We start from the raw sequence: 17,440 nt of genomic DNA on the forward strand, positions 1-17,440 counted from the left end.
AATGAATTTTGTGATGTGCACCAATATGGAGGTGATGAGTGGCGGGGGTGGGGCCGAGGGGTTCGGAATATGGAAGGGGCTTCAGGGCTGGGATAGGGGGTTGGGGTTTTGAGGGGGTGATTGCTCCGGTTGGGGGTGTGGGCTCGGGGGGGGGGGTGAGGAGTTTGGGGTGCAGCATGGTTTGGAGCTGCCTCAGGGAGAGAGGTCTCCCCCCAGCCCTCTCTTGCCACAGCAGCCTGAGGCTGGGAGAGGCACGCCCCCTACCTCTCTCCTCTCCTGTCCAGGCCCCTCTGGTTGTGCACCTGCCTGGCCCTTGATAGCCTGCTACATGGCTGTGCGGCTGTGCAGCTTAGAGGGAACTTAGCTGTAGGCATCTCCTCTCGAAGCAGCCAGCAGATGGGTCAGCCATTCTTCTCAAACTGAGCCCTAGCTCACCCCCTGGGCCTTTCCTCCACTGCTGAGCTAGCCTCAAGTTGCCAGATACCACCTACGCCTGCCTACATACCTCATCCCTGTGCTTGGACAATTCAGCCTGTGGATCTTTGGGCCAGCACCTAGGGAAAGGGAGCAGAGAAACCCCATCTTGATGGCTACTTCTGTACCCAAATGGTGCTATCGTGGGCCCCCACACTGGCCTCAAGTGTTGGGCTACTCTGAGCCAGTCACCTGAACAGCCTTCTCCTTAAAGTCTCTGAAGTTCAGGGCTGGGTGTTTGGGCAGGAGACTGTAGCCTGATTGATAAATTATGTATTAATTATCTTGATTACTTAAGAATCTGAACCTGCTCTGAGGTTTGGCAGGTTCTTGTCCCAAGATCAGGCCCAGTATTATTAAAATTACTGTATAGTTGGGATCCCCGATGTGCACAGTTGCAACACACACTATAGGAACTCATCTACATTTACAATAATTTATTAAGACATTTAGCACAGTCACAAACACTCCAAGTCGGTAAGGCAGATAGAGATACTAGAGAATGTGCATCTGCACATAAGAACGGCCGTACTGGGTCAGACCAAAGGTCCATCTAGCCCAGTAGCCTGTCTACCGACAGTGGCCAATTCCAGGTGCCCCAGAGGAACAAAGATCAAGTGATCTCTCTCGTGCCATCCATCTCTACCCTCTGACAAACAGAGGTTAGGGACACCATTCCTTACCCACCCTGGCTAATAGCCATTAATGGACTTAAACTCCATGAATTTATCTAGTTCTCTTTTAAACCCTGGTATAGTCCTAGCTTTCACAACCTCCTCAGGTAAGGAGTTCCACAAGTTGACTGTGCGCTGTGTGAAGAAGAACTTCCTTTTATTTGTTTTAAACCTACTGCCTATTAATTTCATTTGGTGATCCTTAGTTCTTGTATTATGGGAAAAATATGGGTCCTTATCTACTTTCTCCACATCACTCATGATTTTATAGACCTCTATCATATCCCCCCTTAGTCTCCTCTTTTCCAAGCTGAAAAGTCCTAGCCTCTTTAATCTCTCCTTATATGGGACCCGTTCCAAACCCCTAATCATTTTAGTTGCCCTTCTCTGAACCCTTTCTAATGCCAGTATATCTTTTTTGAGATGAGGAGACCACATCCGTACACAGTATTCAAGATGTGGGCGTACCATCAATTTATATAAGGGCAATAATATATTCTCCTTCTTATTCTCTATCCCCTTTTTAATGATTCCTAATATCCTGTTTGCTTTTTTGACCACCTCTGCACACTGCGTGGACGTCTTCAGAGAACTATCCACGATGACTCCAAGATCTTTTTCCTGATTTGTTGTAGCTAAATTAGCCCCCATCATATTGTATGTATAGTTGGGGTTATTTTTTCCAATGTGCATTACTTTACATTTATCCACATTACATTTCATTTGTCATTTTGTCGCCTAATCACTTAGTTTTGTGATATTTTTTGAAGGTCTTCACAGTCTGCTTTGGTCTTAACTGTCTTGAGCAGTTTAGTATCATCTGCAAACTTTGCCACCTCACTTTTTACCCCTTTCTCCAGATCATTTATGAAGAAGTTGAATAGGATTGGACCTAGAACTGACCCTTGGGGAACACCACTAGTTACCCCTCTCCAATCTGAGAATTTACCATTAATTCCTACCCTTTGTTCCCTGTCTTTTAACCAGTTCTCAGTCCATGAAAGGACCTTCCCTTTTATCCCATGACAACTTAATTTACGTAAGAGCCTTTGGTGAGGGACTTTGTCAAAGGCTTTCTGGAAATCTAAGTACACTATGTCCGCTGGATCCCCCTTGTCCACATGTTTGTTGACCCCTTCGAAGAACTGTAATAGATTAGTAAGACATGATTTCCCTTTTCAGAAACCATGTTGACTTTTGCCCAACAATTTATGTTCTTCTATGTGTCTGACAATTTTAGTCTTTACTATTGTTTCGATTAATTTGCCCGGGATGTATTTTAACATCCATATACTCACACCATTCATTGCAGAACAACCTGAAATGTTAGCTGTCATCTTCCTCATCACCATCGCCTTCCTTCTTCTCACCAGCGGCCATCATTCCGGCACCTCCCAAGTGCTACATCTCTCTCCCCCTACCACACACGAGCTGGGATACAGCTTTTATAATATGTTACGCTGACGCCACCAAGTCTAATGCATATCCAGTAGGGCAGCAGGTCTCAAACTTTTTTTTCATGGACCACTTGAAAATTGCCGAGGTTCTCAGCGGACCACTTAATGATCTTTCCGAATGTTGTTTGTACCATTAGCTAACTATTATAAAGCGCTTTGGATAAAAGCGCTATATAAAAAAAACTTTAAATATAATAAACTTTTTTTGTTCTACAAATAAAAGCACACAACTCATATTTTAATATCAGTAGTGTGATGGATATGCCCTCTCTTCCCCACCATGGCAGCCCCTGAGCTGGGGCTGGGAAGGAGGGCCGTCTCTCCCCGGCAGCCGCAGTCCAGGAGCTGGGGAAAGTTGCCTCTTTCTTTGGCCACTGCAGCCTTGCACGTCCCAAATTCCCCCCACCCCCTCTTCTCACCCCACTGCCTCCTCCCACCTACCTCCTATTCCCCCCAAGGCCACTACCTCACCTTACATGTGCGTCTTCTCCAGAGTCCAGGCACCTAATTAGTGGAGCCACGCCTGCGCGGCTCTAATAATTAGGTGTGCGTCTGCCCAGATGCGCACCTTAGAAGGAACTATCCGTGGACGACCTGAATGGAGCTAGTGGACTACTGGTGGTGGACCACAGTCTGAGAACCTCTGCAGTAGGGGTTTCTCCCCTCTTCTTTATTTGTATTTCTGCACCCTACTAACGTTGGGGTGTCCTGCTATAGGTTAGTACATTAACGATCTCAGCTTAGCATATACATCAATTAATTGCCATGACACTCTTGTGGCTGGATGTTGAGTTATTTTTATGGGCCTTCTGGTGTCTGAGCTTAGAGAGATCACATTTTGGCCAAGGGGATAGAGCACTGGACTGGGACTCCGAGGATCTGGATTCTATTCCTGACTCTGTGGCTGGCCAAGTCACTTCTCTTTGTGCCTCAGTTTCTCCATGTCTAAAATGGGGATAATGATATTGCTCCCCCTTGTATAAGCACTTTGACACCTACTAATTGAAAGCACCATGTCAGACGTAGGTATTATTATTTACCTGCTCTTCTCCACAACCAGGTGGACCTAGACTTTCGTTAAAAGGAGCAGTGAGAGTCTCACATAATCACATGACTCCAAGAGCTGGGGCTTTCAGAAAGAAATATATCACAATGAAGGTTGGCAACACTGAGACACTGCAGATCTATTTGGACGGTGTATTCTGCAAAGAAGACCTCCGTGTTTAGGAGCACACTCCAAGAAAAACACCCCCCGCATATGGCAGCTGCAGAGCAACAGTCTAGAGACGCAGGTAGAGAAACACCCAAGTGCTGTAATTAGGAGTAGCATAGATCATAGAATATCAGGGTTGGAAGGGACCTCAGGAGGTCATCTAGTCCAACCCCCTGCTCAAAGCAGGACCAACCCCAACTAAATCATCCCAGCCAGGGCTTTGTCAAGACAGGCCTTAAAAACCTCTAAGGATGGAGATTCCACCATCTCCCTAGGTAATCCATTCCAGTGCTTCACCACCCTCCTAGTGAAAAAGTTTTTTCCTAATATCCAACCTAAACCTCCCCCACTGCAACTTGAGACCATTACTCCTTGTTCTGTCATCTGCCACCACTGAGAACAGTCTAGATCCATCCTCTTTGGATCCCCGCTTCAGATAGTTGAAGGCTGCTATCAAGTCCCCCCTCACTCTTCTCTTCTGCAGACTAAACAATCCCAGTTCCCTCAGCCTCCCCTCATAAATCATGTGATCCAGACACCTAATCATATTTGTTGCCCGCCATGGGACTCTTTCCAATTTTTCCACATCCTTTTTGTAGTGTGGGGCCCAAAACTGGACACAGTACTCCAGATGAGGCCTCACCAATGTCGAATAGAGGGGAACGATCATGTCCCTCGATCTGCTGGCAATGCTCCTACTTATACAGCCCAAAATGCCGTTAGCCTTCTTGGCAACAAGGGCACACTATTGACGCATATCCAGCTTCTCGTCCACCTGCTGTGGACGTTAATGAGGTTTGGATCCAGCCTTTCGCTGCCATTATGTCCATGTGAATCCTGAGAATTTTGGCCTGTGTATGCAAGGTGGAAATTCTGTAACTAGGCCTTTTACAGCTGCCTGTGTCTTATTATGGAGTGTGTGTGCGTGTGTGTGTGTGGGGGGGAATGTGTAATTCAACCATCTTTGCAGCCCTCTTGTGTTGCACCATGTCGGCTTGGTAGGCAGAAAAAGGGTAAAGCTGCGCCCTGCTAATAAAAACTGTTTATGAAATTTGCAAAGCTGTTTGCACAATCAGAACCGGTGTGTGGTGAGTAAACAGTGCTAACTGCGGGACGTGCTCCCTGCCCTTCGGTGTGGGGAGGAGAAGTGGTCTCCCATGGAGTGAGAGCGCTCAGCCCAGCGATGGGTGGCATCTTTCCCTCCCACTCCACTTCACCTTCTTCCCTTTTCAGCAAGAAGAGGTGAATAGAGTTGCCATAGAGTTGCAGACCCAGACGTCTTACTGCAGGTAGTGGTGATGGTCCTAATTAGAAGCAAACAGTAAAGAGGCAACGCGGGGTTGGTACACAAGAGCAGGGGAAGAAGTTGCAGAGTTGGTACATATGAGACAAGACCCTCTGTGACTATCAAAGATCTGAAATAGAAGCAACATTTGAGCCGCATTAGGTTCAGACAGAGAGGGCTGGATTCAACATTCCTAACTCCTCTAACGTAAGGCCTTACTCGGCAAGCAGGCCCGTGAGGTCAGGTATTAGCGAGTGGCAGTGCCCAGCCCAGGGCTTGCTGTGTAGTCACCGATAGGCCGTCTGGTTGCTGTTTTGTTAGCGGGAATGAGGATTTAGCGGCACTAGGCACAAGGAAGAAGATAGGGATGGGCCGATGACACTTTTTGCAAGTCACCCCGTGCAGTGGCTGAGCGCGTCACATTCTTGGGTGTCAGTCTTAGCCCTTCCACAATCAGCTGCTTCCAGCATGCATGTCCGGACATTGGCACCATGGGCGGCGGGGATCATGGGCAGGGGGAGGTTGTGCCTCCCCAAACAGCCAGGCGTGGTCCCGCCCATGCTCCGCCCCCCAGACTCTGTCCTGTAGTTCCTGGCACTCTGCCCTGGCCCACGGTGGCTGGGGCCGGCCGGCGTGCCTCCTGCAGGGACTTGGGGTGGCTGGCACGCTACCCGCCTGGCTGCCTGGCGCTCTGGGGCTGAGGGCACTGTGGCCAGGCCGCCTGGCTGCCCGGCACTGGGGTCGTGGCAGGAGTGCTCTGGGCTCCTCTGTGGGAAGGGGGCAGAAGGGAAAGAGGGGGGGGCGGGGCCTCGGACACAAGGGGAAAGGCTGGGGGCTAGCCTCCCCCAGCGGTCGGGTCACACCCAGACCACTGTAGGTTTCGGCTCTTGTGAGTACAGGGCTCTCTGTTAGGACAGCCGTAGTTCCTCTTGTGTCTAGCTGGCTCTATCTGAGCACTTCACAATCCTTACTGGATTTTCCCCCTAACATCCCAATTCCCCCTTTTACGGAGCGGGACCCGAGCCCCTGAGTAGTTTAGGTGATTTGCCAAAGGAGAGGCAGTCTGTGGAGCAAGCCAGGAACTGAACTAGGTCACCTGGGCCCTAGCCCGGGGCTCGATCCACTAGTGACAAGACCATGCTCCCAACCCTTCCCCTGCTGGCCCAGCCTTATGCAACAGGAGGGTCAACAAGGACAAGGACAAGTGCAGAGTTCAGCACTTAGGATGGAAGAATCCCATGCACAGCTACAGACTAGGGACCGAGTAGCTATGCAGCAGTTCTGCAGAAAAGGACCTAGGGGTTACAGTGGACGAGAAGCTGGATATGAGTCGACGGTGTGCCCTTGTTGCCAAGAAGGCTAACGGCATTTTGGGCTGTATAAGTAGGGGCATTGCCCGCAGATCGAGGGACGTTATCATTCCCCTCTATTCGACATTGGTGAGGGTCATCTGGAGTACTGTGTCCAGTTTTGGGCCCCACACTACAAAAAGGATGTGTAACAATTGGAAAGAGTCCAGCGGAGGGCAACAAAAATGATTAGGGTGCTGGAGCACATGACTTACGAGGAGAGGCTGAGGGAACTGGGATTGTTTAGTCTGCAGAAGAGAAGAATGAGGGGGGATTTGATAGCTGCTTTCAACTACCTGAATGGGGGTTCCAAAGAGGATGGATCTAGACTGTTCTCAGTGGCAGCAGATGACAGAACAAGGAGCAATGGTCTCAAGTTGCAGTGGGGGAGGTTTAGGTTGGATATTAGGAAAAACTTTTTCGCTAGGAGGGTGGTGAAGCACTGGAATGGGTTACCTAGGGAGGTGGTGGAATCTCCTTCCTTAGAGGTTTTTAAGGTCCGGCTTGACGAAGCCCTGGCTGGGATGATTTAGTTGGGATTGGTCCTGCTTTGAGCAGGGGGTTGGACTAGATGACCTCCTGAGGTCCCTTCCAACCCTGATATTCTATGATTCTATGACATCACTCCACAGGCCCTCCAGTCCGGGGAGCGAAATGAGGAGCTGAGAGGCTCATGGAAAAAGCCAGGGGAGGAAAGTTCTTCTGGGAAGAAGCACACTCTGAGACAGACTTTGCACCTCAGCGAGCTGCAGCAGCAAACACAGCTTTTTGGTTTGTGCTGGCTCTTGGCAGCTCCTCTCTTCAGCAGATCTGAAAGCCCAACACTGGGGCTTGGGAAAAAAAAAAGGACAGGACGGGACCAGAAGAGCTAAGAACACTCCGCCAGCCTGCCAACATCCGTGCAAGTTGCTGCCTGCAAGAGGAGGAGGAGGACTGGAAGCAAAGACGTCTGAACAAAGATGGGGCTCCGCAAATTCTTGCTGCTGTCTCTGGTTTTCTCTTCTAGGTTAGTCTGTCTCACTCTAGCCCCTAACGTAACCATCAGACAAGTGGTTGGGGGAAAGGACTCGCCAGGAGGGAGGTTTATCCCCATTGTACTGTGACAGGTTCAATTACATCGGCACGGGTGGGGGCGGGGTCACCTCATGGAGAGCACACAGAACTGAGAGACAGGAGAGGTGAAGTCTATTCCTGGCTCTGCTACTCAGTGACCTTGGAAAGGTCCCTTTGCTCTGATTTCCTTCCCACCCTTTTTCTGTCTTGTCCATTCAGACTGGGAGCTCTTAAGAGCAGGGACTGTCTCTTGCCATCCACCTGGGCAGCGACTGATCCAGTGGGGTTCCTATCTTGGCCAGGGCCTGTAGCCACTAATAATCAAGGTGCACACATGAGATGCTCTGATATTAGGGGGACGAGTCTCATAGAAACAGCTAGGAATAAATAATTGAGATTACTCCAAGCAGCAAAAGCAAAGTCTTAACCGTGAAAAAAAATACACTAGGAGAGGTCTGGCTTTATACGTTCCTTCCACCCGGTGACTGCCCAGTGCCAAAGAGCAGAGCAAGAATTCTCAACATGATGCAGGAAGCAAATTTCAGCAGTTAGGTTTGCTTCAAATGAAAGGTGTCTTTCCCCATAAGCTTTAATGGTCTAACAATAGCACAGTCTGCATCCTTAGGCATCCAGTCCATGACTCAGTGGCCTGCCAAATAGCGTCACTTTCCTGCTGTCAATCATGTGAATGTCTCTCCTCAAAGTGAAACAGCCTGGTTACTCCAGAGTATGACAGATTCCCCTCGGAAAATACCAATGTAGGAAGGTTTTCTATAGCCCATGGAGAACCAAGTGATTTCAATCTCCAGGGTTATCAGCTCACCTCGTGTTACCTCTTCCCATGGACAATACATTCGTGGTTTTCAAATCTGGCAGAGTCCGACACGAATATCGAATGAAACCGGGAACGCAGCCTTTAGTTCTCTCCAAGCTGTTGCTCTTTCTAGCTGCAGTGTCTGAAACGTACGTTAATGCTAATATAGAGCAAGGCCTCGGGGAATGGGAGGAGGGAGGGGACATACAGTGTTTTGGGTGGAAGTTCTCTTTATTTGGCAGTTGTGCAATCCTAGAGAAAGCTTAATTATGGCCTCCCAGAGGCTTTCCGGGAAGTGAACGGAAGGCTGAGACAGCACTCTTAAGTCTCTGCTCCTCTTCCACCGGCACTAGTCTGTCTATAAACCTCCTCCCAAATCGGGCTAGGCTGTGCCTTTTGGATTGGCCTGGTGCAAGGCATGGTGTGGAAGCAGCAGTTTGCAGGGAGTAGCTCTGAAAGGCACGGTGACTGAAGCACAGTGCCTGCCCTCCTCCGTCCTACCACAAGGGGAGTAGCACTTCCCAGGGGGATTTTCAAAAGCACTTCTCGTTGGCCTAACTCTGTTCCCATTGAAGTCAGCAGGAACTCAGCACCTTCCAAGGTTGGCCCTTAGCCCACCACTGCTATAATATGAGTAGATACGGTACCCTTGGAGATCTACATGAAAGTACTGCATGGAGAGGCAACTGAACACCCTGGAAAGTCTCTGGTCCACACTAGCCCAATGAGAACCCCTGTCAAAGAGGAAGGACCTCATCAGTGGAGATGAGAGACTCAAAGAACTGGAGTCATGAGAATAGCGCTAGTCATGGGCAAACAACAGAGTTGTTGGTTCACTGGCAATTTGAAAAAGTTAAAAAAGTGTCTTTTCGGGTTGGACCAAAAGTGAAACTTCAACGACTCCAAAAAAGTAAAAAGAGGGAAAAAAAGAAAGCGTTGGGTTAAATGAAAATGGTTCATTTCCATTTTGACCATTTAAAAGCGTTTCTGGATTTTTTTTTTTAAAGATCACAGGAAATCACAGGAAATTTGGAAAGTCGTTTCAAACCCAACATTTGAAATGTTTTGTTCAGAAAGTGTCACGACAAAATATTTTGAGCTTTAGATGATTTTTTTCTAAATTAACAATTCAGGGAAATCCACGCGAATTCACAAATTGTTTTGTGTTGCCATAGCTGCATTTTTTGTTGCAAAATGTTTTGGATGAAATATTTAGCCTGGCTCTCGATATGGAAATCTTTTCCATCCCTCTGGAGACAGGCAGGGCTATCTTACGGGTACAATTGCAGGTTCACACACTATCTGGACAAAAGGGGATTACAACTGACAAATGAATAAGGATCACGCTCCTGCTCTGACCAATGTCAACACCCCCGCCCCCCATCCCCCTGTGACTTCAATGGAAACAAGAACAAGTCCTCAGTCTAGGTTTCCTTTGTTGTGAGTATAGTCAGAAGCTGGGACTGGACAACAGGGAATGGATCATTCAATAATTGCCCCATTCTGTTAATTCCCTCTGAATCATCTGGCATTGGCCACTGTCGGCAGACAGGACACTGGGCTAGATGGACCATTGGTTTGACCCAGCGTGGCCGTTCTTAGGTTCTCAGTCCCCCTCTTGTCAATAGGGCTACATAGTGAGTTAGACATTCAGGGTCTGGCACTACAGCCCTGATCCTGCAGTTGACTCTATGCAGGCAGATCCCTGTCTGACTCAGAGCTCCAGTGAAGTCTGTGTGTGTTGGTCCTAAATATGAAAATAAAATTTGGCCAATCACTATGTCATAGAATCATAGGACTGGAAGGGACCTTGAGAGGTCATCTGGTCCAGTCCCCTGCACTCATGGTAGGACTAAGTATTATCTAGACCATCCCTGACAGGCGTTTGTCTAACCTGTTCTTAAAAATCCCCCATGATGGAGATTCCACAACCTCCCTAGGCAGTTTATTCCAGTGCTTAACCACCAATAGGAAGTTTTTCCCAACGTCCAACCTAAACCTCCCTTGCTGCAATTTTAGCCCATTGCTTCTTGACCTATCCTCAGAGGTTAAGGAGAACACATTTTCTCCCTCCTCCTTGTAGCAACCTTTTATGTACTTGAAAACTGTTACGTCCCCTCTCAATCTTCTCTTCTTCAGACTAAACAACCCCAATTTTTTCAGTCTTCCCTCCTAGGTCATGTTTTCTAGACCTTTAGTAATTTTTGTTGCTCTTCTTTGGACTTTCTCCAATTTGTCCACATCTCCTTAGTTCTTCCATCAGGGAATGAAAATTGCAACAGATCAGGTGAAGTGACAGGTGCCGACTGATACTGCTGTAAGCGGAAGCTCCACAGATCATTTCCCAAGAATTTTCAATAGCCCAATTGCTGTCTGGTTAATTTGCAGAAGACAACTTTCCTCAGCGTGCCAGCATCACAGACATTGTAGCAAAGAGTCATAATGAAAGGTGAGAAAAAACATGGCAGGGCTCCTTTAGCATTTGTACAATTAGTGTGATTAATAATCCAGTGGTTCTGGTCTGTTTTCTCGGTGTTATCTATTTCTTGCAGCACTGCAGATAACTGCCCACTGCCCCACCACAGAAATCTCCATGAGATTTTCATGTTCACACCAGGCTGGAAGTATTTGTTAATGTGTTTCTGTGGAGGTGTCACTCTGCTCTCTAAAGATGGCTATTTACTCGATCACTATGAAGCCAGTCTTTTTGAGCGTCACAGAAAGGGAGGATTTGATAGCAGCCTTCAATTACCTGAAGGGGGGTTCCAAAGAGGATGGAGCTCGGCTGTTCTCAGTGGTGGCAGATGACAGAACAAGGAGTAATGGTCTCAAGTTGCAGTGGGGGAGGTTTAGGTTGAATATTAGGAAACACTATTTCACTAGGAGGGTGGTGAAGCACTGGAATGGGTTACCTAGGGAGGTGGTGGAATCTCCTTCCTTAGAGGTTTTTAAGGCCCGGCTTGACAAAGCCCTAGCTAGGATGATTTAGTTGGTATTGGTCCTGCTTTGAGCAGGGGGTTCGACTAGATGAGCTCCTGAGGTCTCTTCCAACCTTAATCTTCTATGATTCTTCACCTAAAATGTCACAGTCCTACTTTATTCCTTGTAAAACTCACCAATGAGAGATGCCATTTGTTTTAACAGATTTTCAGGCCAGAAGGGGATGTTTTGCTCATCTAGTCTGACCTCCTCTAGTGGGACCTCTCTGGGGGTACGAGTCTACCCTGTAAACAAAAGGGGTCTCCTGAACTCGGGTTAGCTAACTTAAGATAGCAGTGAAGACACAGCAACTTGGCTTTCAAACTCAGATCAGCAGATCGAGTTCAACCCTGCACTCCCCTATATTTAACTGGAGCTGCCAACCCAAGTTCAGAGCCAAGTTGCCAGATCTTCACTGCTCTTTTAACCCAAGTTAGCTAACCTGAGTTCAGAACACACTTTTTGTGTGTGCAGGACAGACACCCTCCCCCTGTGATTCCTGCCCAAGCCCAGAACTTCCACTTGGGCTAGAACATACCTTTTAGAAAGATGCCCAGCCTTGATTTCCTCATTCAAAGGCCCGGCTCTGATGCAGGTAAGAAGGCAAAGCACCATCGGAAAAACAAGGAACCTGTGCTAACTTATTCCGTTTGGGGATAGGCAGGGGTCCCTCCCACTCCCTGTTACCTTAAGCGCAGGAAACGCAGGTTTGGTTCCCAGCTCTGCGGCAGCTTCCCATGTGAATGCTAAATACCTAGCTAGATTTTCAAACATGCTCCGCCTCTAGCGGCTCCCATTGAGAACAGAGGTTGTAACAATGCACCGAGGGAGGTCACCTGAATCCCTTCTGCTTCAGGGCATTAGCCATCCTCCAACTAACAGGACGAGCTTTCCTCAGACAGCTTACCCTGTAAGTACCTACTGCAGGGTTCTCCCACCTTCATCTGAAGCATCTGGCCAGTGTTGGAGGCTCCTGAGTGTGACAGGGTCACTGTCTCCAGAGCACCCCCTCATGGCACGGAGGGGGGGGGGCCTTGCTGCATCCCTGCCTCACTTTCCCTCTCTTCAGGGCTCCTTAACTCCACACGGGCTTGTCTCTTGGCCAATAATACCCTGGTTTGTTATCTCAGACCATTCAAAATAAAGTCCCCAAAGCCCAAGTGTTCACCCTTCCTGCTCTTCATCAAGCCCCTCCCGCTTTCCCCACTGTGGCAGGCTGCTCCCAGCCCTAGCCAGAAAGAGTCTTTTCTCCCCTGCTGTCTCAGGGTCTCCTGCAGGAACCTTTCTGCAGCCCACAGCAGCCTTCTCCAGGCCTCCATCTCACCCCAGAGGCCTGACTTGATCCTAAGACCCACCATCACACGACCCTTTTCGGGCAAGCTGGTCTAAGTCTCCGCTCCCCCTTTGACACATCTCCCTTTAAAGGGCCAGGTGCCCTGTGACACTGAGCTACAAGGACCATAGATCTGATCCTGTCCAGTGATTCCAATCATAGAATAACAGGGTTGGAAGGGACCTCAGGAGGTCATCTAGTCCAGAGCAGGACCAATCCCCCGACAGATTTTTGCCCCAGATCCCTAAACGGCCCCTTCAAAGATTGAACTCACAACCCTGCATTGAACTCATAACCTTGGATTTAGTAGGCCAATGCTCAAACCACTGAGCTATCCCTCTGCCCTCTGTTCCTATTGGACTTGGACACAACCTATTAAGGCCTTTCCCTCTGTTCTTTTCCCATTTTTGCACTCACGTCACACACAGAAATCACATTAATGCCGCAGACACCCTACAATGTAAAAACAGAACGTTACAGCTTAGAAAAACTCATTTCTTGTATCATGCACAGTACATTAAGTCCGATTTGCATGTGTCATTGGTCCCATCATGTTTTCTTCAACAGACTAGTGAATCACAGATTTGTTATTCCATCACTTTCTTATATTTCTCCAAGCACCCACAACAATAGGGGCCTCCTACTTGCATCTAATGATGCCGAGGTGTGTTTATCAGACGGTGGTTTTCCTGCTCTTTATCTGTTCTCATGGCACATATTGGCTAAACTTGTTGCAGGCTGTTTTTTTAATAAGCCCCTGTGTTTTGTTAAGATAGTGTTATTATAAATGACACAGGTATTAATAAATAAAGCCAGATCCCTGTAGCCATTGTGAATACTCAACCTTTGGATGATTATACAACACCCGAACCTGATAACAACGTGGACCCTAAAGCCCAGCGAGAAGCACTAGAACAAAGGAGAAGAGGAAGCGACCGTAACACGTAGAACAAGGGTCGCATCGCTGTATAAACAATATCACTAGAGAAACAAAGAGCTTGGAAATGATGGCCAAGATTTTTAAGCGTTCTGGACGATCAGCTTGAAGCACCTTAAAGGGGCCTGACTTTCAGTCTCAAAGAGGGCACCCAAAAACGGAGGTGGCCCACATCACTAGTCACTTTTTGAGATCTTGGCCTAGCCTTTTTAAGCCTAATGCCTGTAGAGAGATGTTTATGAAAGACTGCGATTTGGAGACGCCTCTGTGGGGTGAGTGAGAGAATTTGGAGATGTGCCTAGGGTGACCAGATAGCAAGTATGAAAAATCAGGACAGGGGGTGGGGGTAATTTGCACCTATATAAGAAAAAGCCCCAAATATCGGGACTCTCTCTATAAAATCAGGACATCTGGTCACCCTAGATGTGCCCTACAGGCGGGGTTGGGTGGCTGTGGGCAGCAGTTCACCAGAGACGCTCTCCAGTTTGTTTAAGGTTTTATTCCTTTCTCATTCATTGGTTTGTTACTTAATGCACCCCACGATCGTTACAGCAACTAGCACCTCGCTACCGTGGTTACATTTATCCTCGCCACACTGCTGGGAGGTAGGGCAGTGCTGTTATTTTACCAAGGGGGAATTGAAACCCAGAGAGACTAACGTAATAGCTACACTACGAGCTAGGGGTTTGATTCCCACCTCACGCGGACACGCTTGTGCTAGCTTGCTAAAAAGAGCGGCAGCACAGTGCTAGCTGTGCTGAGCACAAACCCACTTGAACCCTGTGGGATGGACTCAGTACAGCTAGTCCATGCCTCTGCTCCCCAAGCTACCCCCCTGTGGTTAGTACACCAACTCGCCAAGAGCATCTACCCCAGCTGGGACTCTCACCCCCAGCTCTCTCGTGTAGACATGCCCTACGGTCACACAGGAGATCTTTGGCAGAGCAGGGAAATCAAACCTGGAGTGGCAGGCTAGTGTCTTTAACCACTACACCACCCTTCCTGTGGCCATGTCTTGTTACTGGGGGACTCCTGATGGACATGGAGCTAGTCCAGTGCCTGGAGGCTGCAATACACCGGACTGCCACCAGGGGCAAGTCTGGTGCTGCAGGCAGCAGAGGAAGGGGGGGCCGTATCAGTAAATAGAGCCTTTGCTGTGGCTGGCTCCATAGGGTGTGTCTACACTAGACACTGAGCCCAGCCTCTGACCCAGGTTTGAGCCCAACTCCCCTTCCGGCCACATACAAATCAGACTGACGGGGGGCAGCAAGCACCCAGGTCCTAGGACCCTGCTGGGGGTCGGGTCAAAGCTCAAGTCCTGCTGTGTCTTGGGTCCAAGCCCTATCACTGGGCAGTGTGGACGCAGCGCAAACTGCAGACCCGAGCTGGAAGGTGCAGTATGGACGTGTTAGCACAGTGGAGCGACTTGGATCCAGCAGCTATCAACCAAGTGCCGTGTGGACGCTCAAGCGTGGGCGTGGACACACCAAGTCCACACGCCTGGGTCCCACAGAGCAGGGTGTACAATGCAGCATAGACATCCCCATGGAGATTCAGTCCAGGGCTCTCTGCAGGTGATCCCTGCGGCCTCCTCCCCAGACCAGGTTTGGGACTAGCTATCTCTTCACTGCCGAACGGCAGCAAAGCAGAGCTACCCCCTGAACTGCACAGCGGCCTTTAAAAAAGAGCAACGTCCGGCCTCTTGAACGAGAGCTGCAGCAGTGTGAAATCTTCAGCATCCATTAGCGCTCTGCATCCCGCTAACCATCTCTGCCCCGTTTGGTAATAAAGGACTCCAGTCACACCCATGGCCGGCACTTTCAGCCTCCACCCAACGGGCAGGGATAGGAGCATTTGTCTCTTTTTATAATCACCGGTGCAGGCTGAAATGACCCCAACAAGCCCAGCTCCAATCTAAGCACTATGGTGCTAAAAATTCCCCCCATAGAGCCATGGCAGGGGGGAGGGGCGAATAGGGTTTTTTAGCAATCCAGCGGCTGATCAAAACAAAACAGGAAATATGTTTGACTGGCAAGGTGACTAGCACTTTTCACCAGGAGCTCTCAAAGCACTTTACAAAAGAGGGCAGTATCATTATCCTCATCTTACAGAGGGGAAACTGAGGCACAGAGAAGGGAAGTGACTTGCTTAAGATCACCTTGCAGGTCAATAGAGCTAGGAATAGATTCCCGATCTCCTGAGTCCCGGCCCAGTGCTCTGTCCATTAGGCCATGCTGTGGCCCAGTGCAGTTGTACTATTGGTGTTGGTACAGGATTCACATCGCTTTATCCTGTAACAATTCTTGCTGTTCGACTAAACGCTTTAGGGCAAGGATGTTTATTTGTTCAGTACATTTTACCGACCCTGCTGTCTATAGGCTCTAAATGATTTAGGGACAGAGTCTCTAGTGTGCGTCAATATAGCCCCACTAAAGCCAAGAGAGCTCCGCTGTTTCACACCAGCTGAGGATCACCCCCGCCCCCCCGTCTTCTTCAAAAGCACAAAACCCATCCCCGGTTTGGAACAGGCCATTGTAACTTTAAAAGTGGCAAGCCAGAGATGTCAGAACTGTCGTGCCTGGAAAACTCTCACAAGTTACGCAATGCTGGAAGATCCGTGGTTAGCCCCACAGCCGGCGGCAGCAATTCCATTTCATAACAACTTTCAAGAGTTCACAATGTGTTTTTTGGGCTGTATTGGATCAGAACATTTGAAATGCTTTTGCAAAATGGGCTTGTCTCGAAACGTCCATTTCCAGACGGAAGAGATCATGTTTTCGATTCAGGTCTCTCTCTCTCTGGAGGTGACGAATCCACCCCGGCCCTCAGGAACTTTTCTGTTGAAAACTTCGTCAAAATCAATAGGCCCCCACAAAACGTTTTGGATTCAACGAAACAGCCTATTTCAGCAAACCCCCAAAAATAACATTTTGCCAAAAGGGTTCCAACCATTTTGAGTTAGCTCACAAATTCCTCTGTTCTTACAGCTACTCTCGACCGGAAGCTTTACAGGGTCAATACTTTCCAGGGAACGACAAAGCCCTCATAGGCTCCTGAATGTAACTTGATAATGGTTAGCAAGCAGCGTGAACACTGAAGCGTAGTAGGGGCAAAACAGGCACTTGACACAAAACCCTGCCTCTCGTTAGTGACTGGCGGTGTGCATTGCTTTAAAAGAAAGAATGGTGTATTTCTTTTAGCACCCTCTGATAAACCTCAGATAACTGCTGCTAGTTAGAATTAGTGCAGTGTCGGAAGGGAAAGGCTGATAGTTTTAAGCATTAGCTATGAAATACCTGGACTCCTTGGAAGGACAGATTTGAATACTGGTAGCCCTTCGTCCTTCCAGGGTAGCTGACTGGAGATCCAGGCACTTCACCATATGCTAGTCCTTCAGAGGTGACCTTGAAATCCGAGCTTCCATCTCTTGTACGGCTATTCAATCTGACAGGGCATCTCTCACAAGGGGTTGCCCGGGTGTTGTCAGTAGAACGGTTTGGAAATATTTCCCTCCCGTGAAAGACTTCCAGTGAAAAATGTCCTCCCAGCCCCACTATTTTCAGCTTCTCAGAAAAACAACTTCCCTGAAACTTTAAAAAAATTGGTTTCTGGCTTTTCCATTTTTTTCTTTTTTCAATGAAAACCCAAAAGTGTTCTAAGAAAATGGATTTTTTTTCCCCAACAGAAGTTGCCTTTTCTGGCCAAAAAACCCACTTCCTGTTGAAAAAACATGTTTTGATGGAAAAGTTTTGCCCAATGCTAGCTGTCAGTCAAAATTGCCCCTCCCTCCCCTACTCCACCATTGGTCAATGTGCAATCTCCTGCTGCCTTCCCATGCCCCAAAGGAGTCACGTTGCATGCATAAGATACTG

The sequence above is a fragment of the Chrysemys picta genome, chromosome 6, assembly GCF_011386835.1.
Source record: "Chrysemys picta bellii isolate R12L10 chromosome 6, ASM1138683v2, whole genome shotgun sequence".
In the NCBI taxonomy this organism is placed as follows: Eukaryota; Metazoa; Chordata; order Testudines; family Emydidae; genus Chrysemys; species Chrysemys picta.